Raw genomic sequence first — 20741 nt, forward strand, 5'->3', positions numbered from 1 at the left:
TGTCTGCCTCAAACAAATGTTGGGAGAGGACCCAAAAATCCCTCCACATTTTGAGAAGAAATATGATGGCCATTTTCCCTGGAGTCTTCACATGAAAGCACATTTAAGGGCCAAACTAAACAAAAAAGAATAGCCTTTATTCATGTCTTCCCTATTCATACACTGTATAAAGCGGGTGGACAAGAGGACCCGCAGGAAAGTGAAACTTAACCCTCCCCCAACCCATGGATTCAAGCCCTTCCCTCCCCAGCCCACTCATGGTAGTGGAGCCAGCTGAGACAAATGTACTTTCAGTGACACAGCACAGGCGAAGCAAGGTACTTAGTTCCCCGCACCCATCTATATGCAGAAGTTAGAAGACCCATGCACACTGCTTGATACAAGAATAGGGAAGGTATGTGAACAGATGTTGCTCCTCTCCCCGCTCCCTCATCATGTCTAGTTTGGCCTTAAGAGGCACTCAAGATTCCACATAAAACATTAAGATTGTATTACGTAAGCAAGTCAGTCCTGTAAAAGCATATCATTTAAGCCTGGAGATATGGATCTAAGAACCAGCCCCAAAATTTAGGAGTCAGACAATGGACACTTGATAAAATTATTATTACTATGCATGTTTATATACCGCTTTCCAAAACTTTCAAAGCTGTTTACACAGGGAAATAAAGTGGTTCCTTGTCCCCAAAGGGCTCACAATCTTAAAAACAAAAACATAAAGGCAGGCACTAGCAACAGCTACTGGAAGGGTGCTGTGCTGGGGTTGGATAGATCCCTTTGCTAAATATAAGAGAATCACTATTTGAAAAAGGTGCCCTGTTAGCAGACAGACATTGTATAGAGGGAAGGCAAATGGGCTTTATCCCCTTTAAAAGAAAAATACTTAGAATAGATATTTTATAAAATAGCTCTACCTCTGAATATTATGGTCTAGGTGCCATTAGATTTCTATGCACCATGACTCCCTGGCACCTGGAATTTGTTAAGCCGTGCCCAACTGTGGTTACAACTGCATTATACAGAGTCAATTGGTCCATCTAGCTCAACATTGCCTACACCAACAATGACTCTTCAGGCAGAGGTCTTTCCCAGTCCTAACTGGAGATGCCAGGGATTGAACCTGGAAACTTCCGCGTGCAAAGCATATGATCTGCCATTGAATTATGGACCCTACAACCAACTGTGAGAAATGGGTCATTGATCTGAAAGGCTGTAATATACACACTCCAGTCACTAAGGAATACTAAGGCACCATGATTCCCTGGCTGCATTATACAGAGTCAGTTGGTCCATCTAGCTCAACATTGTTCTTCTGTTAATGCCATTTTGCAGAGAGTAGGGGTGTGCACGGAACCGCGGAGCTGCGGTCCGGCACTGGGGTGGGGGGTTCCACACAAAACAGGGGGGGCTTTACTCACCCCTTCCATTAAAGTGCCGTATTTTTTCTAGTAATCCGGCGGCAGGGTGCCGCCCGCTTCAATCTCTTCTCGGTGGTCCTCTTATCCATAATCGGGGCGGCAGGGTCGCTCCCAGTCCCTGCCGCCCCTTCAAGCTGTCCCCCTCGGCTGGCGGCCGCCCCCTGAAGCTTCCCAGAGTTCCCCCGCCGCCCCCTTCTTTCAAAATCTGCCCCCATTATAAAGAGGACGGCAGGAGAACTCCCTGCCGTCCCCTTCCCCCTTGCCGGCTAGGCTGCAAATGGCTTCTAGGAAGCCTTTCGCGCGCCTGCGCGAAAGGCTTCCTAGAAGCCATTTGCAGCCTAGCCGGCAAGGCAAGCAGACGGCAGGGAGTTCTCCCGCCGCCCGCTCGCTAAAGTAAAGTAAGCGCTTACTTTACTTTAGCGAGCGGGCGGCGGGAGAACTCCCTGCCGTCCGCTTGCCTTGCCGGCTAGGCTGCAAATGGCTTCTAGGAAGCCTTTCGCGCAGGCGCGCGAAAGGCTTCCTAGAAGCCATTTGCAGCCTAGCTGGCAAGGGGGAAGGGGACGGCAGGGAGTTCTCCTGCCGTCCTCTTTATAATGGGGGCAGATTTTGAAAGAAGGGGGCGGCGGGGGAACTCTGGGAAGCTTCAGGGGGCGGCCGCCAGCCGAGGGGGACAGCTTGAAGGGGCGGCAGGGACTGGGAGCGACCCTGCCGCCCCGATTATGGATAAGAGGACCACCGAGAAGAGATTGAAGCGGGCGGCACCCTGCCGCCGGATTACTAGAAAAAATACGGCACTTTAATGGAAGGGGTGAGTAAAGCCCCCCCTGTTTTATGTGGAACCCCCCACCCGAACCAAAACCACCCCGTGCCCGGACCGGTCTGGAGGCCTTAGAATGGCCTCCGAACCGGTCCGTGCACATGACTAGCAGAGAGCTCCCTAAAGATGTGAAGTCAGTGAACAGAAAACTCTGTGGTTCAGCTTTAAGTTACTCAAGCTTTTCATATTAACCAAGAGAAAGCAATTATGGTACATTTTGCTGACATTTCCTTATCAGCCAGCTGAACAATTTGTTTTTCTTTGTTCTGAAAAAAAAAAATGCCAGAAACAGTCATATTAAAGATCATAACATGGCCTGACAGACAGTTGCCTACTTCAAACAAGCCAGTTTGACTGCTGTCTTCAAAGAATGTTTTGCAGCTTCCCAAGGTTGCATGCTCAAGCGTTAGAAGAGGGGAGTCAAAAGGCAATCCTTCAGCTTTTGTTGACCTACAACTCCCATCATCCTTGGATGCTGGCCACTGACTGCAGATGATGGGAGTTGTAGGACTTCAGTTTAACATTCGTGTTAGACCATATTGATTGACTGATTGATTGATTAAGTGCTGTCAAGTCGGTGTTGACTCTTAGTGACCATATAGATAGATTCTCTCCAGGATGATCGATCTTCAACTTGACCTTTAAGGTCTCTCAGTGGTGCATTCACTGATGTCATAATCGAGTCCATCCACCTTGCTGCTGGTCGTCTTCTTCTCTCTCCTTCAACTTTTCCCAGTATTATGGATTTCCCAAGGGAGCTGGGTTTTCACATAATATGTCCAAAGTATGATAGTTAGAGCCTGGTCATTTGTGCCTCGAGTGAAAATTTTGGATAGATTTGTTCTATGATCCGTTTGTTTGTTTTCTTGACTGTCCATGGTATCCTCAAAGGTCTTCTGCAGCACCAAAGTTCAAAAGCTTCAATATTTTTTTTACCTTGCTTCTTCAAAGTCCAGCTTTCACATCCTTAGAGTGTCACGGGAAAAACCACTGTCTGAACGATTCTAATCTTTGTAGGTGTAGACACATCATTGCATTGGCCATATACCAATTTATAAAACTCATCCTTCTACCAGGCAAACCACTGGATATGTAACTGACTGAGTGACTTGGGCTTTGCCATCAATTCAACAGATGATCTGGGCAAAGACTCTCAAATCTGAGAGTCTGAGTCTTTCAGACTCAGTTCCCCAACTGCAGAACAGGAATAAAGGTATCCTGACTCACAAGGCTCATTGTCAAGTACTTTTTATTAAAGGTTACAGTCTTAAGCATTCTTACTTGAAAGCATGACCTATTCAAACTAACAGGACTTGTATCTAAGTGAACATCCTTTAGTTTGTGTGGTGGTGGTTGTGGGAGTACATCAGCAGCAAACCTGCACAATCTGTTTGTGCAATCTGCTGACAGATTGCAGTCCCACACCTTTGTGCCCCCCCCAGAAGATAATCAGCTGTATATGTTTTCAGTCCATCTGTGCCTCTAGTCTAACACCTCCTTAAAAAGCTGCACAAATAGCAAAGCTCTCCATCTCCATTTATCCAGCGCAACAGAGTCAATGGTAGGCAGTTGATCAGTTCAGTCACTTCTTCGTTTAAGTTCATTTGTGAAGAGTTCCTACTAATGCAGTATAGGGAGGATTCTGCAAGGAAGCTTCAATCTGAGGGAGACTTTTTTTTTTGCACAGAAGACCAACACCACTTTAGGAACATATGAAGCTGCCATATATTGAGTCAGACCATAGGTCCATCTAGCTCACTATTGTCAACACAGACTAGCAGCAACTTCTCCAAGGTTGCAGTCAGGAATCTTTCTCAGCCCTGTCTTGGAGAAGCCAGGGAAGGAACTTGAAATCTTCTGCACTTCCCAGAGTGGCTCTATCCCCTGAGGAGAATATCTTACAATGCTCACACTTCTAGTTTCCCATTCATCTGCAACCAGGGCAAACCCTGCTTAGCAAAGGGAACAAGTCATGCTTGCTACCACAAGACCAGCTCTCCAATCTTTGACAAATGTCATGCAACAATGTGGGATGTAATGGCAATTGCCCATGCTAAATGTCTACCTCTTAAGTGGTGGATCAAGTGGGAACAATATTTTAATGGTGTGTGTTTAACAAATCTGATCAAGAATCTTCTCTAGGACAGTTCCGTTTCTTTTTTTATCTTAACCCAGTCTTATACATATTTATTCAGAATTAAATGGAACTGCTTCAGTTAAACTTCTTTCAAAGTACAAAGAAAAATGCTACCTAGGAACCACATACCTGCATCCCTTGAGGGAAGGGAATATATCTGAATTTAAGTCCTTGGGAGACGGCAAGGCAATTTGATTATCACAGTTAGAAAAGTTATTGGATAAGCTCATTAAATACATCAATTGTCATTTTAAGTTCTCTTCTACCTAGAATTGCCAAGGAATATACCATTGAATTCAGTGCAACTTACTTCTAAACAAACATATGTATCACACTACAAGTCTGCAATCCTGAACACTCAAGCAGTCCATTTTATGCATGTTTATCCAGAAATCAAATCAAATCACTTTATTGTGGTAAGTGACTGGCTTGATGCAGAATACAGAATATCATAATGACAACAAAGAGTGCATTACATGAGCCAACACACATAAGATAGAACTAGTAAAACCCTGAGGAGAGGTTTACCCCTCATTAAGTGTGCATAATGACAGAATTAAGACAGATGCATCTCCCCTTGCAGGAGGAGTGGAACAAAGAACTGCAATGCCTCACAGACCACCACTACCACCTAGCATCTGCATAGTACTTTTGAGTGTTCAAAGTGCTTCACATGTATTACCCCGTATTTTACGGACTATAAGACGCACCTTAATTTTAATCCAGTTTTTCAGAGTTTTAACATATTAAACTGTTAAAACATATAAGACGCTCCTGAATTTTGGCGGATATTTTTCGAGGAAAAAAGTGAGTCTTATAGTCCATAAAATACGGTATGTGAAGGAGACAGGGATCCATCTTGGGGACAAGGATCCATCTTATTTATTTATTATTTCTCTGTGTAAACTGCCCTGAGCCATTTTTGGAAGGGTGGTATAGAAATCGAATGAATGAATGAATAAATACATAATTATCTTAGCAATAATCCATATATCAGCCTTGTAAGCTAAATATTACTATCCCCATATTGCAGACCCTTTCTTATCCCTGTGATTTTGTTATAAAATATTTTGAAAAAAACTGTCTTGAAAAATCAAGTAAGTGTACACCTATAGCAATCTAAAAGCAGAAAACTCCATTAAACGCAAAATTTACTTTTGAGCAAACACTAAGAGAATACATCTGTAAAATGGAATTTGCTTGCATCTAGCCTGATGAAACATGTTTCTGCAGGGCACTTTCCAGATTAACTGCTCAACAGCAGCAAAATGCTTCCGTTCAGGCAAATCGCATTCGAAACGTAAACAGCAGTGGGAGCAGTCTCGCAGAAACTAACAACCCCCCAAAACAGCAATTTGTTTACACCAGATACATGACATCATCCACTATACTGCAGCGATTAAATTCAAAACAAGGCATTGGAAATGTGAACGGCACCCTGCTTTCAGCATAGGGACTGTGGTATCACAACACAGGAAGTGTGGAAGCACACTTCTGAGATCTGCCATGATCCCATTGCAGGGTATAATCTGGAAAGCGCCCAGAAGTCAAAAGATCTGTCATAACAAAATGTTATGAAATGTGCAATTGAGAAGTAAAACTTGATTGCTTCATGTATTAGTCAGATAATAGGTTTGCTAAACTGCACTTAAAGTGATGAAATTGACCAACTATTCTGGTAGATGAAGAGAACAGAAGTTGTGATTTGAGCTTAGCATATTATTTCACGGACGTTTGATTTAAACAAGTAGTCTATGGATGCAGCATATATCATCAGCATCACCACACACTGCACTGAATCCATATCTTCATCTAGAGAATGGGTGTACTGTAGAGCTATGGGAGTGGCTCCATAATTTAAGACATCTTCATTTTTCAACATTCTATCATCACAATGCCGGGAAATTGTATGTGTCATATTGTCAAGACTATTTGTTCTGTCAGCATGGTGAAGGGTGAAATCTGGACACATTCCAGAGAAATCTGACGATGTATGGGTCAATTATACCATTTAGAGATTTTGCACTGAGGTGTGAGGTATATACAACACCTTCCCAAAATATGTCTCAATTTTCTTCTTTTGACAGTTTAGATAATGTGTGTGTGTGTGGGGGGGGTTAATTTATGTATATTGCAGGAGTCTGTCTTGCTAGTTTGATGAAAACGTATCATGTATTCCTAGTCATGAAGTTTCAAAGTTCCCATTTTTAAAAGGAAAGTGATCTAAGGGGAAGTCATGCAGCGTATGTCTGACTGATGCTTCTTAGTAAAGTCCATAAGAATAATGAGAGAAACAAAAGGTGGGGGGCGGGGGAGAGAATACCTTAAGTCAAGTCTTGACAAGGTTTTCTTTGGCTCTAGGAGCCAGCCAATGGACATTTGACAAAATTACTAGACTTCGTGACAGACATTGTGGAGAGGGAGTGTCAGTGGTTTTCTCTATATCCCCTTTACAAGTAACATCCTTAGAACAGAAACAGAGCTGCCTGGGACAAATAAATATTTTATTCAATATCTAGCTGGGCCGGGTGCAGAGCACCTGCGCCTCTAGTTCTCCCCCCCCGCTGCCACCGTTTTCTCCCCCCACCCTGCCATTTTGTTTCCCTCCTCACCCGCAAGCCTGTCCACCACCGATTTCCTCTCCCCCTGCCGGCAGCTCGCTTGCGAACTCTCACCCGAGCTACCATACATGGGATTAGCAACGGGTACGCCTTATAGATAGATAGATGCTTCCTCTGAATATCCTGGTCTAGGCAGCACAGTTAAGAGTTTCTAGGTGCTCTCGAGTGCCTGGGATTTGCCAAGCCCCATTTTAAGTATGTACCGTTACATATTAAGTACTTCTTCCAGCGAGCATACAACATAGATTGCATTGAACCTAGACCTTTGACTCAAAGGGCTTGATTCATGCAAGCGTGTTCGCAACTGAATTTCTCAACACTGGACTTACAGAGAAATGTATGAACTGGCTCAGTTAACAAGCATTATGCTAATAGGAGATATGGAACATAGAAAGCTGCCATATACTGAGTCAGACCATTGGTCCATCTAGCTCAGTATTGTCTACACAGACTGGCAGCGGCTTCTCCAAGGTTGCAGGCAGGAATCTCTCTCAGCCCTATCTTGGAGATGCCAGGGAGAGAACTTGGAACCTAGATGCTCTTCCCAGAGCGGCTCCATCTCCTAAGGGGAATATCTTACAGTGCTCACACATGTAGTCTCCCATTTATATGCATCTAGAACAGACCCTGCTTAGCTAAGGGGACAAGTCATGCTTGCTACCACAAGATCAGCTCTCTTCCCTTGGAAGTTCTGTGGAGTTTCATTTGCTGTTAGTAATTCATACATGCAAGCCATGAACAGATGAATATTCATGTATGGACCAGCTCATTCGCTCTGAGCCACTGAAACAGTTAATGGCATCTACCTTCAAAACTGCTACCTACTTATACATTTACTCCTCAGAATGCTACTGAATACTACTGGGGAATACAAGGATGAATACCATACAGATAGATGTCCTTTAAAAAAAAATCAGAAGCAGAATGCACCTGTGTACTCTATAATGCACAATATATATGTATATCTTGTTTGGTTGCTATATATTTCTTGCTCTTTCTCACCTGTACAAGAAGTCAGCAGGCCTCCAAAATCCAAGACTTGCATTTGCTTACTTTCAAATACGAAGTCTTTTTATGACTTAATGAGGTTAATAGAATCTGAACATCAGAATTCTTTATTATTAGAACTCAAAGTGAATGCATTTGATCCCAGCTGAGACAGCTGAAATGAAGAGATGCAAGGGAGGACAAGCATGCCTTGCAGGAAAAGTTACCATATAGATTTCCCAGCAGGTAAATCAAAGCAATAATAAAAATATTTCAAAGCTATGTAGAGAATCACCCCACCTCCCACTCAGATTCATCTCAAAGCACCCAGAAAAGCCTCACATATTTGCTGCTAAGCTATGAATAATAAGTTCTCATGAATGCCATAAACAGTGATGAAAGCAAGACCTTGAAAGCAAATCTCGCATTACCTAATGCAATTTCAAATGTCAATGGAGGCAAAGATACAGTCACCCCCAGCATACATACAGCTACACCCACTCATTCTACCCCACCCCACTGCAGACTGGAAATCAAATTTATTTATTTAAAATAAATAAATAAGGCCCTCAGACACGTGACAGCAACCCAAGAAAGCCACAACTAAAGACAACGGATGCATGATAAGGCTGGCCTGTCCCATTTCATGCCTCTTCTCTCCCACAGTAAATTAATGACACTTTCCAGATCTCACTCCCTAGACATAAGAACAGCAGTAAACCTTAAGGAAAAGTCTGAAAGTCTACTGCATAATGGAAGAGGATAGATATGGGAGAACCCACAGACATGAGTCATCTACACATATTAAATGCCCTCCTGAACCCATAAACTACACTAATAGTTAGTTGCTGTATTACAGTTTAATTATAGTCAGGCTTTTAAATATATATAACGTTCCAGTAAACTGGTTGTCATTTGCTAACTGAACAAGAGAGACACTTTTTTAAAGTGGTGATTCTCTTTATTGAGCAGGGGGAGAGCAACTGGCCCCTATCCATCCCCAGCTCAGCATCCCTCCAGTGGCTGTTGCTGGTGTCTATCTTGTGTTCCTTTTTTAAAGATTGTGAGACCTTTGGGGACAAGAAGCCATTTTATTTATTTCTATGTAAACCGCTTAGGGAACTTTTGTTGAAAGCTGTATATAAATATTCTTCATATTTATCACTCTGAGAAGAGACCAATGCTTTTACTATGCAAACACATCAATTCATCTGAGCTACAAATGTGATGCACATTATTTTGTAGGAAGAAAACAAACTGGGGACTGAATCCCCAAATGAAGTGTTCAGACTTCAATGTTTCAGTTTTTGCCATGAAACAAAATACAGGTGAAACTCGGAAAATTAGAATATCGTGCAAAAGTCCATTAATTTCAGTAATGCAAATTAAAAGGTGAAACTGATATATGAGACAGACACATTACATGCAAAGCGAGATGTCAAGCCTTAATTTGTTATAATTGTGATGATCATGGCGTACAGCTCATGAAAACCCCAAATCCACAATCTCAGAAAATTAGAATATTACATGGAACCAAGAAGACAAGGATTGTAGAATAGAACAATATCGGACCTCTGAAAAGTATACAGTGTACTGTGCTTGATTGGCCAGCAAACTTGCCTGACCTGACCCTATAGAGAATCTATGGGGCATTGCCAAGAGAAGGATGAGAGACATGAGACCAAACAATGCAGAAGAGCTGAAGGCCGCTAATGAAGCATCCTGGTCTTCCGTAACACCTCAGCAGTGCCACAGGCTGATAGCATCCATGCCACGCCGCATTGAGGCAGTAATTGCTGCAAAAGGGGCCCAAACCAAGTGCTGAATACCAGGGTGGATTTGATTTAAATCAAACTGATTTAAATCACGATTTAAATCACTAGCAGGGTGGATAAAAATCAAAAAATTCCAATTTAAATCAAAAAATCCAATTTAAATCAAAAAAATCAGATTTTTTTATTTAAATCGGATTTTTTTGATTTAAATTGGATTTTTTTTTATCCACCCTGCTAGTGATTTAAATCGTGATTTAAATCATGATTTAAATCAGTTTGATTTAAATCAAATCCACCCTGCTGAATACATATGCATGCTTATACTTTTCAGAGGTCCGATATTGTTCTATTCTACAATCCTTGTCTTCTTGGTTCCATGTAATATTCTAATTTTCTGGGATTGTGGATTTGGGGTTTTCATGAGCTATACGCCATGAACATCACCAGGGGCGTAACTATAATAAGGCAAGGGGAGACAGTTGTCTGGGGGCCCTCTGCCTTGAGGGGCCCACCAGAGGCAAGTCACATGACTGACTCCCCTAGCTGCACACCCACCCGGGCTTCCTTCGGTTGTATTCATCCTCCAAAATTGATATGAGTGTTAAGATCTGGAGCTACCAGAACAGCATGTCTTTCTCTAGGACCATTAAATGACTTGCATCGTCCACAATTTACAAAACTTTTTTTTAAAAAAAAATTTAGGATGATGTTCTATTGTGGCACATAGGAGATAGATAGATAGATAGATAGATAGATAGATAGATAGATAGAACTCTGCATTTTGTTACCACTATTCAGCCTCATTTAAGATTTCTTTACTTCATGAGCTGAGCTTCAGTGAGGGGAGGCCATTTTAAAATCTTGTCTCTGGGTCCACTCCAGTGTTGCTACACCTCTGAACATCACAATTATAACAAATTAAGGCTTGACTTATCTCGCTTTGCATGTAATGCATCTGTCTCATATATCAGTTTCACCTTTTAATTTGCATTACTGAAATTAGTGGACTTTTGCACGATATTCTACTTTTCCAAGTTTCACCTGTAACTGAGAGTGTGTGCTTATCAAGGGTTTCAGAGGTTAAATAGGGCATCTTACTGCATTCCAAGATGAGGAGGAAATGTTATGTATTAAGACTACTTTTTCAATTGAGAAGAAATATTTTTGAAATGTCATTTTAACATGTTTAACTTTAGAGAACTTGACAAGTTTATTTGAAAATTAAGTAAAGCATGCCGTCGAATCAGTGTTGACTCCTGGTGACCACAGAGCCCTGTGGTTGTTTGGCAGAATACAGGAGGGGTTTACCATTGCCATCTCCCGCGCAGTGTGAGAGGATGCCTTTCGGCATCTTCCTATATCGCTGCTGTCCGATATAAGTGTTTCCCATAGTCTGGGGAAGATACCAGCAGGGATTCGAGCCAGCAACCTCTTGCTCCCTAGGCAAGTCCTTCACCTTTGCCTTTCCCCGCCACTTGGGCTTTTGTGCTGCAAGATCAGGGGAATCAGCTCTGCTCTGAATCCCATTGCAGTTTGCTGACACTGCCATGTGGGCTTTAGAGTGGAGGTGGGAGAGCAGAGCAGCCAAGGTGGTGGGTGGAAATACAGGCAGCAGTGGGAAAGGGTGGTACAAGGGTGGGGGAACAGCAAAAGTGGAGCAAGCAGCAAGAGGGGACTTGGTCAGGATAGAGGAGCTTTATCCCAGCATTTCTGGGTTACTTTCAGCCAGACTGGCACAGTGTCTTCTCTTCCCTTCCAGTTGTGTGTTCCTTCTCTCTCTCCCCCAATTCCCTTTTGCCACCTTTGCTCCCTCTTCCTTCATATATTGTGTGATAGCTATTGAGTCATCACCCCGTCTTGTATAGTTCCATATTTTTAGTGCTGCAAAGGTTGCCCAACACTGTTGTTCACACTTTGCTTCTGTAACCAAAGAATTTAGGCTCCTAAAAGAAGCCTGTAGCAGTAATTTTTAATTTGTAATCCCTCTAATCTGAAGCAGTGTTCCCTCCTGCCAGTTGAAAACTGTTCATAAAAAATTTATAAAATTTATATAAAATTGCAACACTGAGTACTTAAAGCGAATCCCTAAATAAGTCTGATCGCACCATTTCTGTCTTATTTCCAGACCAAAACTTTGCACAAATTGACACGGTAATGAACTGTTCCATATAGTCACACTAATTTCCCACACTAGTCTAAAAGTCCAACTGGAGTGTTTAGCCAGCACCCCAGAACATTTTCATTAACACACAACTAGGGACTTGTGGGGAAAGTGCACCAAGGAGCGTTCTGCAGTCTGGCCCAAAGAATGAAAGGCATATTGCTACTGGGGCTTACAACATACTAGCTTGCTTAGAATCAGGATACTAGAATGGAAGAAGTTTAAAAGATTAGATTACCCTTTTTAAAAGTAAAGGGTTCTCATCTTTCACCACCTCCAACAGATCTTCTATACAGAAGAATTGTGTCTTTTGAAGGGAATCGTCCCCTTTAAATTAGGGCCATTATGGAACAGCAAATGAATGCTTGCCACCACACATACATGCAGCAGGGAACAGCCGCCAATTTTGGGTTCCATGGTTCTGTATCTAGATGATATGTTACAGTTTACACAGGCCTGTTACACTGCACTGGTATGTGTAAAATACACTGGTTTTTAAGAAGTATGAAACAGTCTCTACAAGGCGGACCACAGATGTATCCAGCCCTGACCACATGTACTCGGAATGGGTCTAACTCGGTCCCACTGGTTTTAATTGAACTTGTGTTCAAATTATCTCAAACTCAATTTTATTTTCTGCTGGTGGCAGTTCTCTTTTAGAAGTTAAAGTTTATCTAGTGGAATACAAGCTCCACTTCATCAGCAGTGGAAAAGCAGTCCTGGATCACGACAGCAGTGAAAAAGCTGTGTGACTCCTCACAGAACACACCTAATTCAACCCTTAATATCCCCTTAACAATGTTACACTACACCTCAATAAAAGCACATCCATACACAGAGAAAGTGTGGAAACTGGATCAAGAGGAAATATGTAATACACGATTACTTTTAATGGTGTAAAGTTAGCTCACTTGTGCCTCAAAGGTTTATGCCTCCGCCTTCTTGGATCGGGGTGGATAACATCATCACAAACTATACCACTGAGGTGTCCCTGTGTGTCACTCACTACAACTGTACCTAATTTGGTTCAAATCAGTTAGACAGTCCACAAGTTAGCCCACTTACGCCTCAAACATTCATGCGTCCACCATCTTGGATTGGGGTGGATGGCATCATCACAAACTATGCCATTGAGGTGTCCCTACAACTGTAACCAATTTGGTTCATACTGGTCCAGGTGTTGCGAAGTTGATGGCGGGGCGAGGGTGAGGGGACCACACAGATAGACACACAGAATGCCAGGTGATCTCATAAGCCTACTGGAAAGTAGGCTAAAAATAGTGACACACAAGTAAAATTTCACCTATAGTCAACAGAAATTATATTAGTCTGCAAAAAGGGTCTGGCTTCCTTAGGGACAAACTACATGTTATGCTGAGAAATGATTACTGATCTCTAGATGTTTGGGTATGTTTTTTTTTAACTAAATGCAGTCACACACAAGAGAGAAAGCTACTAATTTGATCAAGGAATCAGTATGTGAGGGGAACCTTTTCTTTCACACAGCATGTTCTAATTCCACCTCTTCTCCAGTCACTATTTGCTCCGGGGGAGAGGAAATAGATTGAGGCATGATACAGACACCTCCCTGCCCCCAGAGGATCAGGAAAATTGTGTGCACATAAATGGTTAAGCATCCTCAAATTCTGTGCTGCTTCCCTAATCAAGTTAGCAACCCTCATCACAGCTGCATTCAGAAAACACACCACCACCAGAAGATCAATTATGGATCTTTTGACATAATGTTTACATTGGTTCGTAGTCTTTTCCATCCTGTGAAGGTTATACTTCCCAGATGACCGTTTTTAACCTAGCGAACAAGAATTGTTCAGCTACAGCAAGATCTGTGTTTTTTCTCCTCAAGGTCAGTGTTGCTGTGATTGCTGTGATCATCTCTTTACAACAGGCCTCATACAATAGGATTGTAGCCTGCTTCCACTATTCTTGTTACTGTGGTGGGGGAGGGGGGTTCCAAATACCCATTTTCACAGTGTTTTCCCACATATTTGTGAGAACAACTAAGCCCACTTTTTCAAGGCCCACTGAAAATGGGAATGGGCTCGAAGAATTTCTGCAGATGCATTGCCCTTCACATGGATTCAGCAGTACAGTATAAGCACTGGCACCAGTTGTAGCAATGTAGCCCTCATGAATTAGTTAAAAAATGTAAGAATGATCCTCTGACTGGTTTGAGTTGTGCACTCTTGCTTCAACCTCATTTATTCTCTTAGAAAAGCTACCACAAGCTCTTTTGAGGTGAATTTTCAGGAAACATTAACTCCTTCCATAAGCAAACTAAACTTCCTGGAAAGCTGTCCTTGTATGACTTACAACATGCCAAGTATAACAATAGCTGATTTAAGGGGAAAAAATTGTTAGAGAAAACACTTTTTACAGGAAGTGAGCTTTGGCTCAATCACAATTCCATGATAAAATTATAATATTCCTATGCAAGCCCAACAAGCATTCTGGTCTCCTGGACAGAACAGGTCAATTAGAAAATATCCAACTTGTCTGAATTGCACAATAGCCATAAAAGACTTTGCCTTCTAAAAGTCATAGAAAAAGGTCTTTCTTCTAAGCTAATATCTATTTTGAGCCACTAAAATAAAGACTCAAGAAAAGTTAAACAGAGAAATCTGTGTTTCCATTACTGGAAGAAGAAGAAAAACCCTTCCTAAAAACACTCCCATGGTGGTGGGGGGCATACAAAAATGTGATCAATGAGCACCTCAAGACACTCTGCTGATGGAACATCAGTGGATACCTTTCAAGTATTATTATTATTATTAATAATAATATTAATAATATTAATAATAATAATAATAATAATATTTTACATTTTATATCCCGCTCTTCCTCCAAGGAGCCCAGAGCGGTGTACTACATACTTGAGTTTCTCCTCACAACAACCCTGTGAAGTAGGTTAGGCTGAGAGATACGTGACTGGCCCAGAGTCACCCAGCTAGTATCATGGCTGAATGGGGATTTGAACTCGGGTCTCCCCGGTCCTAGTCCAGCACTCTAGCCAACTGCATTTCAGGAAGACTGATTCTATGCAGTAAGGTGCACTCAAGCCTACCAAAAGCAACACATTCAAATGAACACCTTCTACCCCACTTAAAGGATACTGACCCCAAATAACTCTCTGACAGGTAATCCACTCCCTTAAGCAATATTCATGTTTATCAACAGGATCTCTTTTGTTACACTACAACTGTAATGGAATATCTTCTTATGTGAATGAGCAGTATCAATAATAAAACCTGCTGTTATCCCACAGCTTCCTATAAGTTAGAACTCCAGCAGGTTGTCAAAGGCCTTCTATTCCTTTAACAGCAAAAATAGATCAGCCTCACTATCGGGGAGTTGAATCAAGCAAAGCAGAATATGTTTCTAAGGCATCTTTTCCAAAACAAGTTACAATAAGAGCCTTGTGGCACTTTAAATATTAACCAGTTTACAGAAGCAAAACTAAAAGCTCATGCTGCAGTAAATGTGTTAGACCAAAACACCACAAGACTTTGTTTGCTGCAGCCATGAACACAGCTGCCTCCTCCAAGTTTTTACCGTCTCATGCTTCCTGAACTCAGAGTTTGAGGCCCACCCTTCTGAGCTCTTCTCCCTTCCCATCCCAACCATCTGCTTGCAGGAGAGAATACACAGATCCTCCTACGCACACAATTTTGTAAGTGTGTAGCTTACTATTGCATGCAAGATTTATAGACTGGAACACTAACCTAGGAAACCTTCAACATCCTCACAAAACTCCACAGACAAAATACAGAAACTGTTTTTATTAAAAGAGACCAGCTCTTCCTAATCTTCTTCTCAAATATATCTGGGATGGCGGAGCAGTGGGGTAGGTGAAAGCATGAACCCCTACAAACCCAGGGCAGATTAAGAAAGCCAGCATACATAGTGGCTAGAGTGTTGGACTAGGACTGGGAAGACCCAAGTTCAAATCCCCATTCAGCCATGAAATTCACTTAGTGACTCTGGGCCAGTCATGTATCTCTCAGCCTAACCTACCTCACAGGGTTGTTGTGAGAATAAAAATAAAGACAAACATGTACTTCCTCGCTCTGAGGAAGAGCAAGATATAAGTGTTAGATAGATAGACAGACGAGGGCCTCTGCCAGGAATTCAACCCACTCAATTCTTGGCGTGGGGAGAGGAAGGTTGCCCCTACAATAAGCTCCTGTCACAGCTGGAGTCTGGCCTTAAAGGCCTTACCCTCCAACCCCACATATGGAGACTGCAGACAACTACTATGCAATTAGGGAAAGTCACTCTGTACACACTCAGGGACACTCCTGCCTGCCATATTCCAGGCTAGATAACTGCACTGATGACAACAGGTTTCAGGGCTGAGCCTGGAATCAAATGAAGCCTTGCATGCTTAACATATACACCATCAACCTGTAGCTCAGCCAAGGTAGAAAAGAGGGTCGCCGCCTCCGCTTTTTGAGCCGGTGCTGCTCACGATAGGAACGAGAGGAGAAACCTCTACAAACACAGAGGGCACTCCCCACGGTCTCCTCGTTGCCACAGAGAGGAAATCCGGCTGATCGTGGGCGAGAGGAGGAGGAGGAGGAAGTCAAGGGCTACCCCGACGAAATCACTTAGCAGCTTGGCGATAGAGCACACACACACACACACACCCCGTCCCGTCCCAATCTGTTCTCTACTGCGGAGATTTTGCAGCCAGTCCCAACTGGGGGTGGTAGGAGTGAAGAAAGAGCTCTCTTCCCCAAGCCACCAGAAAGGGAGGGAAGCAGCAAGATCAGGCAGAGGGAGAATACGCCTGGGCATGGGGGATGCCGCTGTCAGTCCAGGACGCGGGTCCCTGAACCCTCCCCACCCCCCCCCGCCACCTCCCGGTCAAGGTCTCCGCACTCCACCGACATCTGAAGGGGCTGCTGCCTCGATAGGGCTGCCTGCCTCCGTGCTCACACAGGGACTGGGCTACACAGAAGTGCGGGCCAGCGCAGGAGACCGTCCTCCTGACGGCCGCCCGCCTCCCCACCCGGTCCCCTCGCTCACCTTGGAAGCGTTTGCCGGGGAGGTGAGGTGCAAACATCAGTTTCCTGTGCAGCCCGGCCCGGAGCCGCCGCGGCTGCTTCCTCGGAGCTCCCTGCCCGAGCAGCGTCCCGCCTTTCTCCTCGTCCGTCCTTTCTTTCTTTCTTTCTCCCTCCCTCACCCCACCCCGCCTCTGGGGCCCGCTGCGTTATTCCTCCAGCTTCAAGAAACCGGGCCACGTCCCTTGAAGAGACCCGCGCGCAGGCGCACACGCCACATAAGGCCCCTCTGCCGTCGAGTGAGAGAAGTCGACCCCTCACGACTTGACGCGGGGCGGGGGGGACACCCAGGCGGCAATTCCAGGCACGCACTTACTTGAGAAGAAGCCCCATGGAACTCAGCGGGACTTGCTTCGGAGCAAGGATGCATAGAATTCTGAAAGTCGGTCTCTCTCTCTCTCTCTCTCTCTCACACACACACCGTAGCCGTCTCAAGCCGTTTTGCTTCCCTGTATTAAAATAGATCTGACCATTTTTTTAAAAGGTCTCTAGTTTTTTGGCCCAATCTTTTAAATTGAACTGTGGTTTTAAGTTGTTTTAAGGTTTTCGTTTTTAATCTGTTTTATCTTGTTGTAAACCGCCCAGAGACAGAAGTTTGGGGCAGTCTACAAATTTGAATAAATAAAGAGTTCTCTTCCCGCCCTGCCTCCCCTGTTGAGTGCAAGGCGGTGAGGAAAGGGCCTTAATTTCTTCTTCAGAAGAGGAAACAAGGTGGGCATGGAAGAAGAGTTGTCTCCTTCAATTGCCTCCTGTTCCCCTGGTGAGCTTTCACTCCATCCCTACTCTCCCTTCTCCAGTGAATGGATACTTTCACTTCAATCCCAACCTCTCATAGTTAGAAGGGGGACACTATGAGAGCTGGAATTTTTAAGCCCTAAGAAGGCTCTGCACTGCCAGTTGGGTTTGGCCAGGCCTGTTCCTGACAAATCAGAGGACTTTTGAGTCCACTCTCATGCAAATTTAACAGGAGCTTAAGGAACCCATCACATACCAACCCATCCCACCCAACCTATAAGGCTGCAATCCTATGCATACTTGAGAGTTAGCCACTGTGAAGCTGGATGCATATGTACTTGGAAATAAGTTGCACTGTGTTTCATGGGGTTTGCCCTCAAGTAATTGTGCACAAGACTGTAATCCAAGTAAATATGTATGGGAGCAGGCTGCATAACATCAATTGCATGCTTATAGGGGGATAAATTTGATTGAACTCAGAGGAAATTCAGATTCAACATGCACAGGAGTGGAATTTTATAGAAAGTTGCGTAGTAAAGACAGAAGAGAGTCACTTTTGGAAGACCTGGCAGTTCATGATCAGTTCTCATGATCAGAGTATTCACAGGCCCTCAAGCAGCCTTGGGATTAGTGATGAGCAACCTGTGGCTGGGCCCTTGGGTCAAATCCAGACCCTGGCCTGGAAGATTACATTTGGCTTGCCAATGTGCCAATCCAAAAGCCAAGAAGCATGAAAAACAGCTTCTGTAGCAACAGAACTTGGTTGTAGGCTTTGTGGGGGAAGGGGAGAGATTTTAAAACCAGCATCTGCCACCTCCCTTCTATAAACAGCCTTCTGGGTAAATTACTGGCTGACTACACCATTAGATACTATGGACAGGAAAATTCACAATAAGACATCTCACAAGAATTAGGAAATGTACAAAAGGCAGTGCTAAAAACAAAGACACCATGAAAGGTGAACTGCTTACCTTTCATAGCATACAGTCAAAGTGGTGTAGTGGTTAATGTGTTGGACTAGGACCAGGGAGACTTGAGTTGAAATCCCCATTTAGCCATTAAACTCACTGGGTGACTCTGGGCCAGCCACGTATCTCACAATCTAACCTACCTCACAGGGTTTTTGTGAGGACAAAAATAACCATGTACACTGCTCTGGGCACCTTGGAGGAAGAGCAGGATATAAATACAAACACATAAAATAAACACCTTACCTAGAGAGAGAGATCCTGCAGTATGGTAGTATTCAAACAGTGCCAAAACTTGCTCCATTTTGACAATGTTTATTATAATAGGAAGCTGCCTTAATACCAAGTCAGACCATTGGTCATCTAGCTCTATTGTCTACACTGACTAGCAACAGCTCTCCAAGTTTACAGGGAGGAGTCTTTCCCAGCCCTTCCTGGAGATGCCAGGGATGGAGATTGGGACCTTCTGCATGCAAAGCAGATGCCCTACTAGTGAGCTATGGCCCCCATCTCCCAAAATATGTAACACTTTATGTGCAAACAGGGGGGCAAGGGGAGGCTGTTGCTTCCCCCAGACTGAGCCAGCCCCATTGAATTCAATGGGGCTTACTTACTCCAAGGTAACTGCCCCCCCCCGAAAAAGTCCTGAGGATGCTCATGATAACACTTCACAAATTTGTGTGTCATTCTTGCACAAGGGCCATGCTCATCTCTGTATTGTTCCAACTTTAGTATGTTTGTCACCAAAGTGAGAGGTGTGTGTGTGTGTGTGTGTGTGTGTGTACACACACACACACATATATACACATACACCTGGCAACTCTCACTATCAGGGTTTCTGCAGGACATGTATATACAGCCCTGTTTTCATTGCTACTTTTGCAGTGATTATCAATATTGTGTCTGCTGCAGTAGCAAAATATCACCTCTAGATCATCCTCCACTCTGCCCCTCATCCACAGGTTTTTACCCAAAGGATGCTTGGACAACCTTGGACAGCTTCTAGAAATGCAAAGTGTCCCTGTTCTAAAATATGATTTAATCTATAGTTCGTTGTTACTTATTGAGCATCTAAAATCCGGGTGCCATCCAGTACCACACGCACTCTAGCAGCAGTCTCATTTGTCTTACAGTCTATGATGACACTAAACAAGTCATCCACATTTTAATACAGGTGCTACGCTTTAAGTAGCTCTTGCTCCCCAAGGGAAAGGCAAAAGATAAAGGATCAGTAGACATAATAACATAACAGCAGAGGGTCTCTACACTTTAACAAGGTCATTTTAGTGGGCAACTTAGATTTCATTACATCAGTAATCTATGAGCAAAATAGGGATGTCTCCTAAATCTCATTTAGCATTTTTAGTAGTTTTAATCCATTAAGCAGCTCACTATTAGGCAGTGTTGCAATTTTTAATGTCATACGTGAAGTAGTTTGTTTAAAGATTCAGTGGCTAGAGGACTGGACTAGGACCGGGGAGACCCAGGTTCAAATCCCCATTCAGCCATGATACTAGCTGGGTGACTCTGGGCCAGTCATGTCTCTCTCAGCCTAGCCTACTTCACAGGGTTGTTGTGAGGAGAAAACGCAAGTGTGTAGTACACCGCTCTGGGCTCCTTGCAGGAAAAGCAGGATATAAATGTAATAATAATAATAATTTCTCTGGCAGAACAAAACACTCTCCATTGGCTGAGGTGATTATGACATCAACAGTGCTCAACCTCCCTGCAGGCTTCTGATCTGTGTGGGGAAAAATGACTGAGTTGTGTGGACCAGTGTTTTGCACCGATTGCTGAAAAGGACTGAAAAATGATTTGTAAAAAGGAAATTTGGGAAATCTGCCATTTGTATGATCACAAATTTCTTTGCTTACAATGAAGATTATGTTAGAGTGGAGATGAGGGGAGTGAAGACCATAAGGTTTGTATTAGAGCTGGTTCCATAACTAAAAACAAACAAACTCCCCCTTCCAAAAATATTACGCTCTTATATGTCATGCCAATATAGAGGGAAATATTTTTGATTTTTCTCCCCCTTAAAAAG

At 43.4% G+C, this 20741-nt stretch overlaps 1 protein-coding gene and 1 non-coding gene across 10 annotated transcripts in view; both read right to left on the reverse strand.

The window, feature by feature from the left end:
* LOC128324836 (divergent protein kinase domain 1A) overlaps positions 1-20741 on the reverse strand; it is a 182537-nt gene that overhangs the window by 97409 nt on the left and 64387 nt on the right. For 5 of the 9 annotated variants that reach the window (XR_008307121.1, XR_008307120.1, XM_053249920.1 and 2 more), the window contains exon 1: positions 17311-17327. The exons of 2 other annotated variants lie outside the window; for them this stretch is intronic. The gene's annotated coding sequence lies outside the window, so the exon portion shown is untranslated. Of the gene's footprint in view, positions 1-16959; positions 17229-17310; positions 17329-20741 lie in introns of those variants that run through there. 2 more of the 9 variants (XR_008307122.1, XM_053249919.1) reach the window with 2 other exon arrangements.
* LOC128325537 (U6 spliceosomal RNA) lies at positions 19350-19451 on the reverse strand. The gene has a single exon (XR_008307517.1). It is a non-coding gene; the product is annotated as a U6 spliceosomal RNA (small nuclear RNA).

The sequence above is a fragment of the Hemicordylus capensis genome, chromosome 4 (genome assembly GCF_027244095.1).
Source record: "Hemicordylus capensis ecotype Gifberg chromosome 4, rHemCap1.1.pri, whole genome shotgun sequence".
Taxonomy (NCBI): Eukaryota; Metazoa; Chordata; class Lepidosauria; order Squamata; family Cordylidae; genus Hemicordylus; species Hemicordylus capensis.